Source organism: Vombatus ursinus, unplaced genomic scaffold (assembly GCF_900497805.2).
Source record: "Vombatus ursinus unplaced genomic scaffold, bare-nosed wombat genome assembly UNPS02014798.1, whole genome shotgun sequence".
In the NCBI taxonomy this organism is placed as follows: Eukaryota; Metazoa; Chordata; class Mammalia; order Diprotodontia; family Vombatidae; genus Vombatus; species Vombatus ursinus.
The window spans coordinates 10,775,674-10,788,106 of NW_020954576.1; positions in this window are offsets into that span (position 1 = coordinate 10,775,674).

A 12,433-nucleotide genomic window follows, 5' to 3' on the forward strand; every position below is an offset into this window, starting at 1 on the left:
TTTTAATGACAAAGCCTTTGAGAGTCATGGTAACTTTGAGGTGAGAGGTAACTATTATTATGCCCATTTTATAGATGAAGAAATTGAGAGGAAACCTCATAGGATCAACCAGCAGGTCAAGTCAGTGGCAAAATCATGAACCCAAACCAGTTCTTTGGTTCCCTGTTAATTATCCCACTCTTCTCTTGCCAAATTAGCAAGGTTGGTATATGGAATACAGTAACCTCTTCCTCCTTCTCTCCAACTAAACAAAGCCCTAGGGATCCTTAAAACCCCTGAGTCACTTTGTGAGAGTATGATTTTCCTTCCAGTGTCTGAATATCAACTGGCTACCAATTCTCCAGGCATTCTCCCCCAAGCATGAATCACTACCAGTCTGGCTGAAACTTTGACCTACATACTCCCTAGGTCCAAGACCCCAACTCTCTGACTCCAATGCCTGACTCTGCTCAACCCAGAGAAGAACACTATAAAACCCCATCCAACTTTGCTGGTTTTGGAGCCCCATTCCATTTGGGGACCCAGCAAGATGCCTTATTCCACCCAGGGTCCCATCAGATCTGACTTGCTTTCATCTTCCCTCCATGTCTTTCTTTACTATAAATATGTCCCCTTAATAAAGCTGACGTGCTTTATTATCTTGTGATGTGCTCCATTTTATTCTGTATTAAACTATATTTTGAACCTTGTAGTTACTAAACTTGTATTAAGACAGTAAGCCAACCTTCAATTTAAAAATAAATATGACACCCCCAAAGCTCTAGACCATTGGTCTACAACCAATGTCAGGTTCTGACCCTGCTTTTCCAGTATGCTACGGGGAAGGAGCACAGTTGGTCGGTCATTCATTTTTAAGAAGATAGGGGAAGAGAATGGTGGGCCAATAACATTCTTGAGTAGGAGGCTTTGGAGCAAGGTAGGGGGATTGTCAGATTCTTGAGTTGTTTGGCTATTATCATGCTAATGTTCATACTTCTGTGACAGAGAAAGGCTGCAGGGGCTATTGGCTCTTTGGATCAGAAAGAAGGAGACGACAGTAGTAATAGCAACTTGACCAAGAGCCTCTGCAAAATAGACTGAATAACGTCTTTGGCATGTGCGAATTTTAATATAGATCAAAATGTGGTTACATGTGCAACACATGAAGCATGACAGTCTGCCTCAGAGGGCAATTAGACACTTGCTCAATGACTGGAAGAATAACATGGTTTCCACAGTCACCTAGCTGTGGGAAGGGGGAGAAGTGGAGTAGCATGATGGATATTTTATCTGGTGTACCTTGTTTATTTAGGCCATCCACCCTGACAAAGTGCGCATTCTTTTTTCAGGTTTTTGATACCCAAATGCTAAAATACTGTAAGTTAAATGTATAAAGACTTATGTGGGTGGATCAGTTATTGGAATCTCTCTTCAAGATAGCACTGTACATTGCTATATCCCCTTTTTTGTGGTCTCCACCATCCAAACATTTAATTGGATGTCAGTCTCAGCCACTTCCTTGCCAACTCATTTATTATTTACCATGAGAAAAGAAACCTTTCTTCTCCAAAACCAGCCAGAGATGCATAAGATAGTATTTTAAGGGTAAGCAGATATGATCACTAGTAGTTCACTGTGTTACAGACCCCCTAGAAAAATCAATCATATAAATCATTTGACATCCAGGGAATTTGAAAGAAACATTCTTATCTTGCAAATTCTCTCATTAAGTAGAATTTATTGCTGATGCTGGGTTGATAGCTCAGGAAACGATATTGTTCACTTTCATCCAATAGCTGAGCCTGGAAATAATGACTTGAAATAAGATCTGGTTCATTTGCAAAGGATCTTTCAGCCAAAGAATGCTAAGCTCAAGGTTGTCTCAGAATGTGTGTTTAAGCTACATGCCAATTTGCTAAGTGAAAGCAGTCCTGAAGCTTAGCAATGATTATAATATGCTCTCTGAGTTGAGAGAAACGCTGCTTAATGAAAACACTTAATCCTCTTTTTTAATTTTTAAAGTACTTCCCACCACCATTAATCTAACAATGCTGCTTCCATACTAATGAGATGCTGTAAGGAAAGAAACTGCAAGAGTTGGCAGCTGATTGTATATGTGGGGTAAGTGAGAGAGCTGAGTCAAAGATGACAGCAAGGTCGCAAACTTGGGTGACTGCAGGGATGGTGATGCCTTTGATTGTAATGGGGAAGTTCAGAAGAGATGACAGCACTTCCCGTTTGGAATGCCCGTTTGGAATGCAGTTGGTGATGTAGAACTGGGGCTCAGGAGAGCTGTATAAAAGCTGTATAAAAATAGATCTGGAATCTGCAGAGGGATGATAATTGAACTCATGGGAGCTGATGAGATCACTGAGTGAGAGAATAGAGAGAAAAAGAAGAGGGACCCAGGATAGAGATTTGGGGTCGCCCATAATTAATTGGAATTAAATGAATGAAGTTCCTGTAAAAGAGACTGAGGAGAGATCAGATAGCAGAACTAACCATGATCATTGAACAAAATCCGCAGAGTAGGAGAAGGTAATCAATATTGTCAAATGGTATAGAATAATCAAGAAGGATGAGGATAGAGGAGAGCTTATTAGTTTGGGCAATCAACAGAGCAGTAATTTTGGAAAGAACAGTTTCCATTGAATGGTAACATTGGAAGCCAGATTACCAAGGATTTGGAAGAGAGCCAAGAGGGTAGGAAGCTGATGAACTCATTGTGGATGGCTTTTTTTTTTTTACAGGAATTTAGCTGAGGAGGGGAGAAGCAATGATAGTTTTTAGGTATGGCAATATCTAGTGAGTTTCTTTTAGGATGGAGGAGACTTAGAGTTAGGAAGACAAGTTCAATCCTGTTTAGCTGTGTGACCCCAGGCAACCCACTTAACCTTTCTTGGCCTCAGTTTCCTCCCCTTTGAAATGCGGATAAAATAGCACCTACCTCACATGATTGTTGTACAGATCTAATGTAAATCATTTTGCTAACTCACTATATAAATACTAGCTACTATTATTATTTGTTGGCATCTTGGAAAGAACCGGTAGATTAAAGATTAGAGAAAGTGTAGGGATGATGGTAGGAGCAATCTTCTTGAGAAGACAGGAAAAGATGGAATCAAAGGTGCATATAGAGGAGCTGGCCTTGGTAAGAAGGGCCACCTCTTCATCAGAGACCAGTGAAGGAGGAGCTATTGGGGAATGGTGACAGAAGACCGTGTGGTAAGGAAAGGGAGAGCAAAGGGAATTGCCTTCAAATGGCCTTAACTTTCTCAGTGAGGTAGAAGGAGCAATGAGGTGGAGGAGGGGGCAGCGTGGGAAGTGTGAGGGTCAGAAAAGTCACTGCGGTGCCTTGGGATAGGGAGTCAATTAGGGAGAACAAATAGAATTGTCTTGCTGTAGTGAGAGCTCGGTTGAGATTAGCTAGCAAAATTTATAGTTCGTTCAGTCAGCATGGTCTTATGATTTCTTCCAGATCCATTCAGCAGTGTGTAAGTAGCAATGAAAGTGGTAGATAGTGATTATAATCTAGGACTGAGGTTTGTCAAGGTATTATTAGTGATCTATTCTGTTGTTAGATATCTCTAATTATTAGGAAATTTTACTTGACATCAAGCCCAAATTCACCTCTCTGCAACTCCTACTCATTGCTCCTAGTTCTGCCCAATGGGAGCATATAGTAGAAATATAATAATGTATAGTATAGAACTCATTAATTAGAGTTGTGCAAAGCTATAAGTAAAAGGGGATACTTATTTTTAAGATGAGAAGAAAAAAAGTATAAATGAGTCTAAAGGGAATGAGAGAATATATTATTTTCTCTTAGTTCTTCCTGGTCAGTCATCTCAAGCTTGAATTTGTTGACTTTCAAGACAAGAACAAAAGTCCTATTTTGAATCTGACTTATCTGAGTGGGCCAGCTATGACGTATTTTGTGGCTTTTTAAAAAGACATTTTTAGATGCTTTAAAAAGGCATTTTAAAGAGTTCTCACATGATAAAACAGAGATTACAGACCCACAGGCACATACTAGACCCTAATACATAAATTGGATACTGTCCCCAGTACCTACCCTAAGTAAGGAAGCTATTAAAGTGATTTATTTGTGTCTCCATCCTTCTTGACTTCTCTGAAGAGATTGACATCATTTATTAGGTATGCCTAACAAATATTTCTTGATTGATTAACCACTCATTCCTTCTGATTAGTATCTTTTACCTGGGTTTTTGTGAAACTGTTCTCTCCTGGTCCTTTTCCTGCCTGTCTGATGGCTTATCAAAAGAGATATCTGTAAAGAGTTTAGCACAGTGCCAGAAACTTAGTAGGTGCTTAATAAATGCTTATTCCTTTCCCTTCCTTTCCTCTCTCTTCCTTCTCAGTCTCCTTTTCAGGATCACCATCCATGTCCCACACTCTATTTGAGGGTATGCCTATCCTATTCTCTCTCCTCTCTATATATTCTCATGAATTTCATCATGTCTCAGAGATTAAAATTTTCATTTCTATGCAGATGACTCCTTCCATCCTATTCAGATGTAACCCTCAAATCTCTGTCCTGAGCTCTAGTTCCATAACTCCTACTATGTCCTGAATATTTGCACCTGATTGTTTCCTAGGCATCTCAAATTCAACATATCCGAAATAAGACTAATCTTTCCTCCTAAACTTATCCTTCTTTACTTACCTATTTTTTTTTTTTTAGGCAATTGGGGTTAAGTGACTTGCCCTGGGTCACACAGCTAGTGTCAAGTGTTTGGTCTGAGGCCAGATTTGAACTCAGGTCCTCCTGACTTCAGGGCTGGTGCTCTATCTACTGCACCATCTAGCTGCCCCTTTACTTACTTATTTTTGTCCAGGGTGCCACCATCCTTCTCGTCCTTCAAATTCATAGCTTCAGAGTCATTCTGGACTCTGCACCCTCCAGTACTGTTTCTAGTGCTGTTCTACCTGAGCTTCTTCCACTGGGGTGTTGAATTACTCATGTCAACCTTCACAATTTCTCTGTCCCTTTCTCTATAGTCCCCCCAAGTTCAGGCCCTCACTACTTCTTGCTATTGCAATGACTTCCTAATTAGCTTTCCTGCATTCTGTCCTCCACATGGCTGGGGGAAAAGTCCTATAGCACAGGACTGCCTATGTCATCTCATGCTCCAGAAGCTTCAGTGACTCTCCATTGCCCTTAGGATAAAATAAAAACTCTTCTTTAGTACTTTAAGTCCTTCATGCTGGGCCATCTCCAGTTGTCCTGATCGATACATGGTCACTGGATCCAAATGGATCTGGAGGAGAAAGTGAGGCTGGTGACTTTGCACAGCCGTTCCACCCTTAAATTAATTCACTTGTAAGTCATGGTATCACCTTCCTGATGTCACAGTCCTCTTCGAGAATGAAGGACAAACCACAAGTCCTTCACAATTTGCCTGTAACCAACCTTGCCAGGGTGATTATAGATTATTGTTCTCACAAATTCTATGCTCCAATCAGACTGGAGGAGTGGCTCATCTCCTCTGCGTGCCACCCAGGCCTGATAGGCTTGTCCAATTCTCCTCTACTCCTTGTAACACTTAATTCCCCTTAAGGTAGAGAGGCCTCCTTCAAGAGACCTTTCGTGGTTCCCCCTGTGTTAGTGTAGCAGCTGTTCTGGGGCCATAACCCAACTGTGTACTTATGCTCATAGGCTGGGGTCCCTTGAGGGTGGAAGTGACTATTACTCCTCCCAGACTTTTAGAATTAACTATGTGGTGCTGGAGTTTCTAGTACTATTATGCCTGAGCTTCCACTGGGGTATTGTCAATTATCAATTAGTGGAATTTCATTAGAAAAGGAGATTTTCTGAGAAGGTAGAGCAAGAACATTCCTACAAAATGGAAGGAGGGCATTCTTTCCCCTTGCACATACAAGGTCTCTAAGGAGAGTGGGATCCAACTCAAAATAGCATGGTAGTGAGGCACACAAGCAGAAAATAGTTGTGGCATCTATCTCTGGGGATCGTGGAAGAGGCAGCATTTGCACGGGTCCCTCAGAGGATGGAGCTGATTTCAACAGCAGAACTGAGGCCATGGGACCAAGAACATCCTAACTGTAGAAAGACTAGAGAAAGCAAAAACATGGATATAGGAAATTGCTAAAGTGGCGAGGGGTACGTTGTTCAGTGTTTGTGAAACACTAAGGAGTCCAGTTGGCTTGGAGTATAGCTGAGACACACAAAGTTTGAGAGAAGACCAGGAATGGAGTTTGAAACCAAGTGTTGGGCAACGTTGAAAAAGTATTTAGTAAGCACCTACTAAGTGCCCAGTAGCATGGGAGGGTGGGTGGAATGCAAGAGAAATTGAAGGAGAACAGAACAGCTTCTACAACATTGTAAAGGAAAATAACTTTGAAAGATTTAAAAATTCTGATCAATGCAACGACTAGTCACCACTTAGAAGTCTGATGATGAAGTATCTTAGTAGAGGTGCAAAATGAGATATGCCATTTCACATACAATTCATGTATTAATTTCAAATATAAAATAATATATTTCATATGCAATTAATTTTCATATCCAAATAATGTATTAATATATTTGGTCACCTAGACTGGTTTGTTACAAGCGAGAGTTTTTTATTGTTTATAGGCAGAGATGGTGAGAGGAGTAAAAGAGACAATGATATAGATTTTGGGGGAAAAACATGAAAAGAGTCCATGAAACATTTATGAAAATGTGCAAAAGAAAATTCAGAAGAGGGCACAGATAAGTAGGACAAAGATGTGGGAGTAGTTTGCCATTTCCTTCTCTACAGTGAGACCATTTCAGAGATAAAGAACTGGCACAAATAGAGGTTAAGCGACTTGCCCATGGTCCCATAGCTAGTAAGTATCTGAAGTGGAATTTGAACTCAGATCTTGACAATAAGCCCAATGCTCCAACCACTACACCACCAACTGCCCCAAGCACTATATAAATGCTAGCTATTATTACCATCCCAAGATGCAGGACTAAAGGAGAAATATCTTAAATTGGGAGAAGCTAAGAGCTGCCATAAGCACTTTAGTACTCTAAATGAGTTGATGAGATGTGTGAAATAATTAACACCAGCCTTCTAAATAGCAGCTGAAGATAAGTGGAAACAAAGTGGCAAGGAAGCTGTGAAAATGGCCTGCAGCAGCCCATTGCTAGAAGGATAAAGGAGTCAATACTTACAGTTTTACTGACCAGTTAGTATTAGGACCAGAAGGTACAGAGCCACTCTGCAGTTGGCCAGTGGAGTGCAGAAAATGGTAATCGTTTACAATCTAATCAGTCACACTGTAGCTCAAAGGTCAAATGTTTTGACCTAATTCTGGTTTAACAGCCCCGCCTTTGTTCCCACATTCCTTTTTATTTTTCTCTACTTATTCCTGCCACTGTTTGGTTGCTGCCCTTCCCGCTTAAAGTGGACCAAAAAGACATCACTACGTCGAGGTCAAGGTACAGCGTGTTGCACTGTGGCTAATTAGACCAATCCGAGCTCAGAAGGCTCTGTCACAGGTTAGGCACAAACAGTCCATGTGAACATTTGGAGTGGAGATGTTTGTCTCTAACTTTGTGCATCTCACATTTCTTTTGAGCTACTGCAGTTCTGCTTTGCCCTTGAAGCACGGAACCTTCTTTGATGTGGGCATGCCATGCTGGGTGGTCCTGTGCCAGTGTCTCCCATATCTCACAATTGATTCCAAAGTTCTTCAGAGAGACCTTGAGAGTGTCCTTGTATAGCTTCTTCTGACCTCCAAGTGAGCACTTGCCTGGAAGACCACAAAAGAGTCTTTTAAGCAAATGCACATTCGGCATTTGAAAAACGTGGTCAGCCCATCGGAGTTGCCCTCTCTGCAGTAGAGTCTAAACGCTTGGTGGTTTAGCTCAAGAAAGGACCTCAGCATCCTTATCTTGCCAAGTGACCTTCAGAATCTTCCCTAGACAATTAAGGTGAAAACTATTCAGTTTCCTGGCATGGTGCTGGTATATTGTCCAGTTTTCGCAGATGTACAATAATGAGGTCAGCACAATAACTCTGTAGACCTTTAGTTTGGTAGGTAGACTAACACCTCTTGTCTCCCACACTGTCCCTCAAAGCCTCCTAAGTGCTGAGCTAGTTCTGGCAATGCATGTGTCAACCTCATCATCTATGTCTACATACCTAGAAAGTATACTGCCAAGGTAAGTGAACTTATCCACAGCATTCAAAATTTCTTCACTTGCTATAATCCACATGTGGATGGTGAGATGCTGGCTGGTAGAGAACCTCTATTTTTTTGGTGTTAATTGTCAAGCCAAAATTAATGCAAACGGCAGGGAATTGATTCATACCATTGCATCTCAACCTCAGAGGCTGCATTAAGTGCACAATCAACTGTCAACAAAAAGTCATGCACCAATTTTCCCTCCACTTTAGTCTTGGCTTGTAGCCTTTACAAGTTAAATAATTTGCCATCAGTGTGGTAGTTGACTTGATATTGTTTTCATCCTCCTTGAAGGCATCTGATAACATTACTGAAAACATCATGCTAAAAAGCATGAGAGCAAACACAGAGCCCTGCTTCACTCCTTTGGTGACTGGGAAAGCGTGAGAGCATTATCTATTATCCAGAACTCACGCAAGCATGCTGTCATGAAATTGGCATATAATGCTATTGAACTTCTCTGGGCAACCAAATTTTGCTGTGATGTTCCACAATCCTTCATCACTGGCAGTATTATAGGCCTTGGTCCGGTTGATGGACATTCTGTACAGACATTTGTTCTGCTTCTGGCATTTCTCCTGAAGTTGTCGGGCAACAAATACCATTCTCTGCCCTTTCTGAAACCACACTGGCTCTTGGGTAGATGACCATCTTCCAAGTCAAGGACCAGCTTGTTAAGGAGGACTCTGACAAGAATCTTGCCAGCAATGATTAGGAGAGAAACCCTTTGTGATTGTCACAGGACAACCTATTTCCTTTTCTTTTATAGAGATGGGCAGTGGAGCTTCCTTGAACTCCTGGGGGATTAACCTCCCCTTGCCATATAACCCAGAAGAGTTCAGTTAGCTTTTGTATGAGCAGTGGACCCCCTGCCTTGTAAATCTCAGCTGTAATAGAATCAGCACTAGCTGCTTTGCCACAGGAGAGGAGCCGAAAGGCATTCAAAATCTCTTCTTCAGCTGAAAGTTCAACCAGAGAGGGACTGACTTCCAACTGAGATAAATAGTCAATAGTTTTGGCATTGGTTGATGACAATCTGTTAAGAATGCTATGGAAGTAAGGGCAGCTAGGTGGCACAGTGGATAGAGCAGTGGCCCTGGATTCAGGAGGACCTGAGTTCAAATCCAGCCTCAGACACAAAACACTCACTAGCTATGTGACCCTGGGCAAGTCACTTAACCCCATTGCCTAACCAAAAAACAAACAAACGAACAAAAAAGAATGCTATGGAAGTGTCCAGCCCATCTCTCCAGGATCATGTGCTTACCACTAATCAATGTGGCTCCATCAACAGTGAGTAGCTGAGATGCACCATAGGTCTTTGGCCCCTATATAGCCTTCAGGGCATCATAAAAGTGCATTGGAGTGTTATCATCAGCATAAAACTGAATTTCATCTGCCTTCTTACTAAGCAAAGAATCCTGCATCTCCCTAAGCTCTGCTTGTACTTTACTTTTGATGTTTGTACTTTACTTTTGATGGAGTTAAACACTGCCTTCTTAAAGACAGATGAACTATCCTGCTGGTAAACCCTATGGAGTTCTCATTTTTCTTTTAGTAACTTCTGAATTTCCCCATCATTTTCATCTGGATGTTTCCAAGTGTTCTGGCCCAGATGAGTACATGCAGTACTGTACATCAGATCTCTGAAAGCTGCCTATACCTTTTCTGCCCCACTGTTGCCAACTGTGCCTTGGCTCAGTTTTCCCTCTAAGTTAGCAAGAAACTGTTCACTCACAGAGAAGCACTGGATTCTGTTGGCATGAAGTTTTCTGTTAGTTCTCTTGCCTTGGAGTCACCATTTTTGTTGAATATGAATGTTTAACTTGGGAAGGATAAGTCTGTGATTGGTCCAGCACTCTACACCACACATCACCTTTGTCACTCACATCCTGTTTGTCTCTTCTCCTTACAATGACATTACCTATTAAATGCCAATGTTTTCTACGATGGTGCATCCATGAAGTTTTATTGTATGTGGGTAAATGGTAGACAGTGTTGGTGATGGCAAGGTCATGAGACACACAAGTCTTCAGTAGTAATTGACCGTGGCTGCTGCTGTTTCCAACTCCATTCCTCCCAAGAACTCTCTGCCACATCTGATAGTCTGTGCCTACTCTGGCATTAAAGTCCCCCAGAATTATATGCTTGTCCTTTTTTGGTATATTGATGATGAGGGTCTCCAAGTCTTTCTAAAATTTTTCTTTGACCTCATCAGGGTTTGTTACGGTGGGGGAATAAGCACTGATGAGAGCATGAAACTTTCCTGCAAGTGGCAATTGCATTATTATAAGCCTGTCATTCACTCCTTTAGGGAGGCATACAAGCTTGTTGACTAGATTAGTTTTGATTATGAACCTACATCAGGTTCATAGTATTCCTCATCACTGTGGCCACTCCAGAAAAATGTGTATCCAGTTCTGACGTTGATAAGCTAGCCTTCATTTTCCAGCCTTGTTTCACTCAGGGCTGCTATTTGAATGTGATACTTGCTGAGTTCTCTTGCAACAAGAGCTGCTTGTCTTTCAGGTTTACTAGATTTTGTGTTGTCCACAAGTGTGTGCACATTCTATGTACCAATGGTGAGTGGAATCACGTTCACAAAAGTTTGTGTATGTTTTATACATTGTTTTGCATGTGTTTTGACTGCAGGATGGGATCCCTGCCTCCCACAGTAAGCAAGCAAGGGTTGGGTGAGGCAGACAATTTTTATGGTACCTTTTCTAGCCTTTTCCTAATGCCAGGAGGTGAGCAGTGTGGTCCTTAAAAATGGTTGCTCAGACACCCAGGGTGATGCTGAATCCCACTGCTGCTTCAGCCCAGTGAGAACACAACCCTATGGCCTAGGTTGCCTGAGTGCAGTGTTGTGACTTCAGCTCCCAGTGTATCCATACTTGCTTCTTCATAACTTGCCGATCACCACAAGACTTTGAGGTAGGTAAAAATGGTAAAATGATAGGGGTGATGTATTTTCACTCAAACATAGATTGGATTTAAGTGAGGCAGAGTTGCACAAAGTCTTACGTCTCACTCTCTCTTCCACAGTCATCAGAGTCCAGTGACAAGACAAAAATTAAGATGACTGGTGGTGGCTTGGGATGCAGTGGATGACCTTGGTGTCTTTGATGTCTGACCAAGCTCTAAGTACTCCAAAGAGCCTGCTTCAGCCTCCTTCATGGCTGTTGGAACAAATTATTCTCATCTATCCATTCTATCTGGAGAAGTATTCACATATTTGGGGTAGACACTTCCCTAACTCACTGATGGGTTTGAGGTGCTGTAGGTTACCCTCAACCTGGTTTAACCCATCTGCCAAACTGGTTTACTGGGGTGTGGCTGCTGCACATGCTAGAGCTTGTTGGAACCACAGGTGAGAGTTGGGTGGCAGGTGGACACCACAGGTGCAAAGCAGCCCTAAAAAGGGGTTGACAAATCCTCACACCAGAGGTACTAGTCTTCCCTGAACACCAGTATATCCCATTCTTGCACCAGTATCTGCCTAAAGCACACAGTCACACTATCCCATTTAAGATTAAGGTCAATTTAATGTAGCAGGGGTATCTCCATGGCTTTGCTCGCTGATGCCTAGAATGGACTCACTCCTTTCTGTCTATGAAAGTTCCCTCATTCCTTCAAGGGCTAGCTCAAATGTCAGCTCCTCCATGACATTTCCCGCCCCCCTCACTAAACTAGCTGAGAGAGAGTTCTTTCTCCTTAAATTCTCAGTGCACATTATATTTATCTTATTCTCTTTTCTATCATAGTTATTTGTGAATGTTTCTCCCCAACCCCGTTAGATTACCATTCTACTAAGTTTAAGTAATTGGAGATAGGTGGGGGCAGTGACAACCTAGTCTGGGCCTCCTGAAAAATAAGAAGAATTTTGTTTTGTTTCTGCTTGATATTTTTCTGGTTTGGAGGTCACCTACTTGACTGGGTTGAGTTAGAAGCACTGAGTCCTCCACATGGTTGTTTCCTCCACTTGGTGGTCAAGTGCTGAGCCAACTCACCTGGTTGGCTAGCAATTCTAAGCTCCAAAGAATGGCCCTTGTTGCACTTGTAAAAAATAAACATTACCAAGCAAAACAAACTCACACATTGGCCTTGTCCAAAAATACGCCTCATTCTGCATAAATGAATAGTTTCAGAGATAGAAAACTTATATGTTAGTTGAGTGCCTTGAATCCTTGGTTCTCTCAGTTATTCATGTAGGCCTAACTGTTGTGGTTATGTAGTGTTATGAGAAAAAATA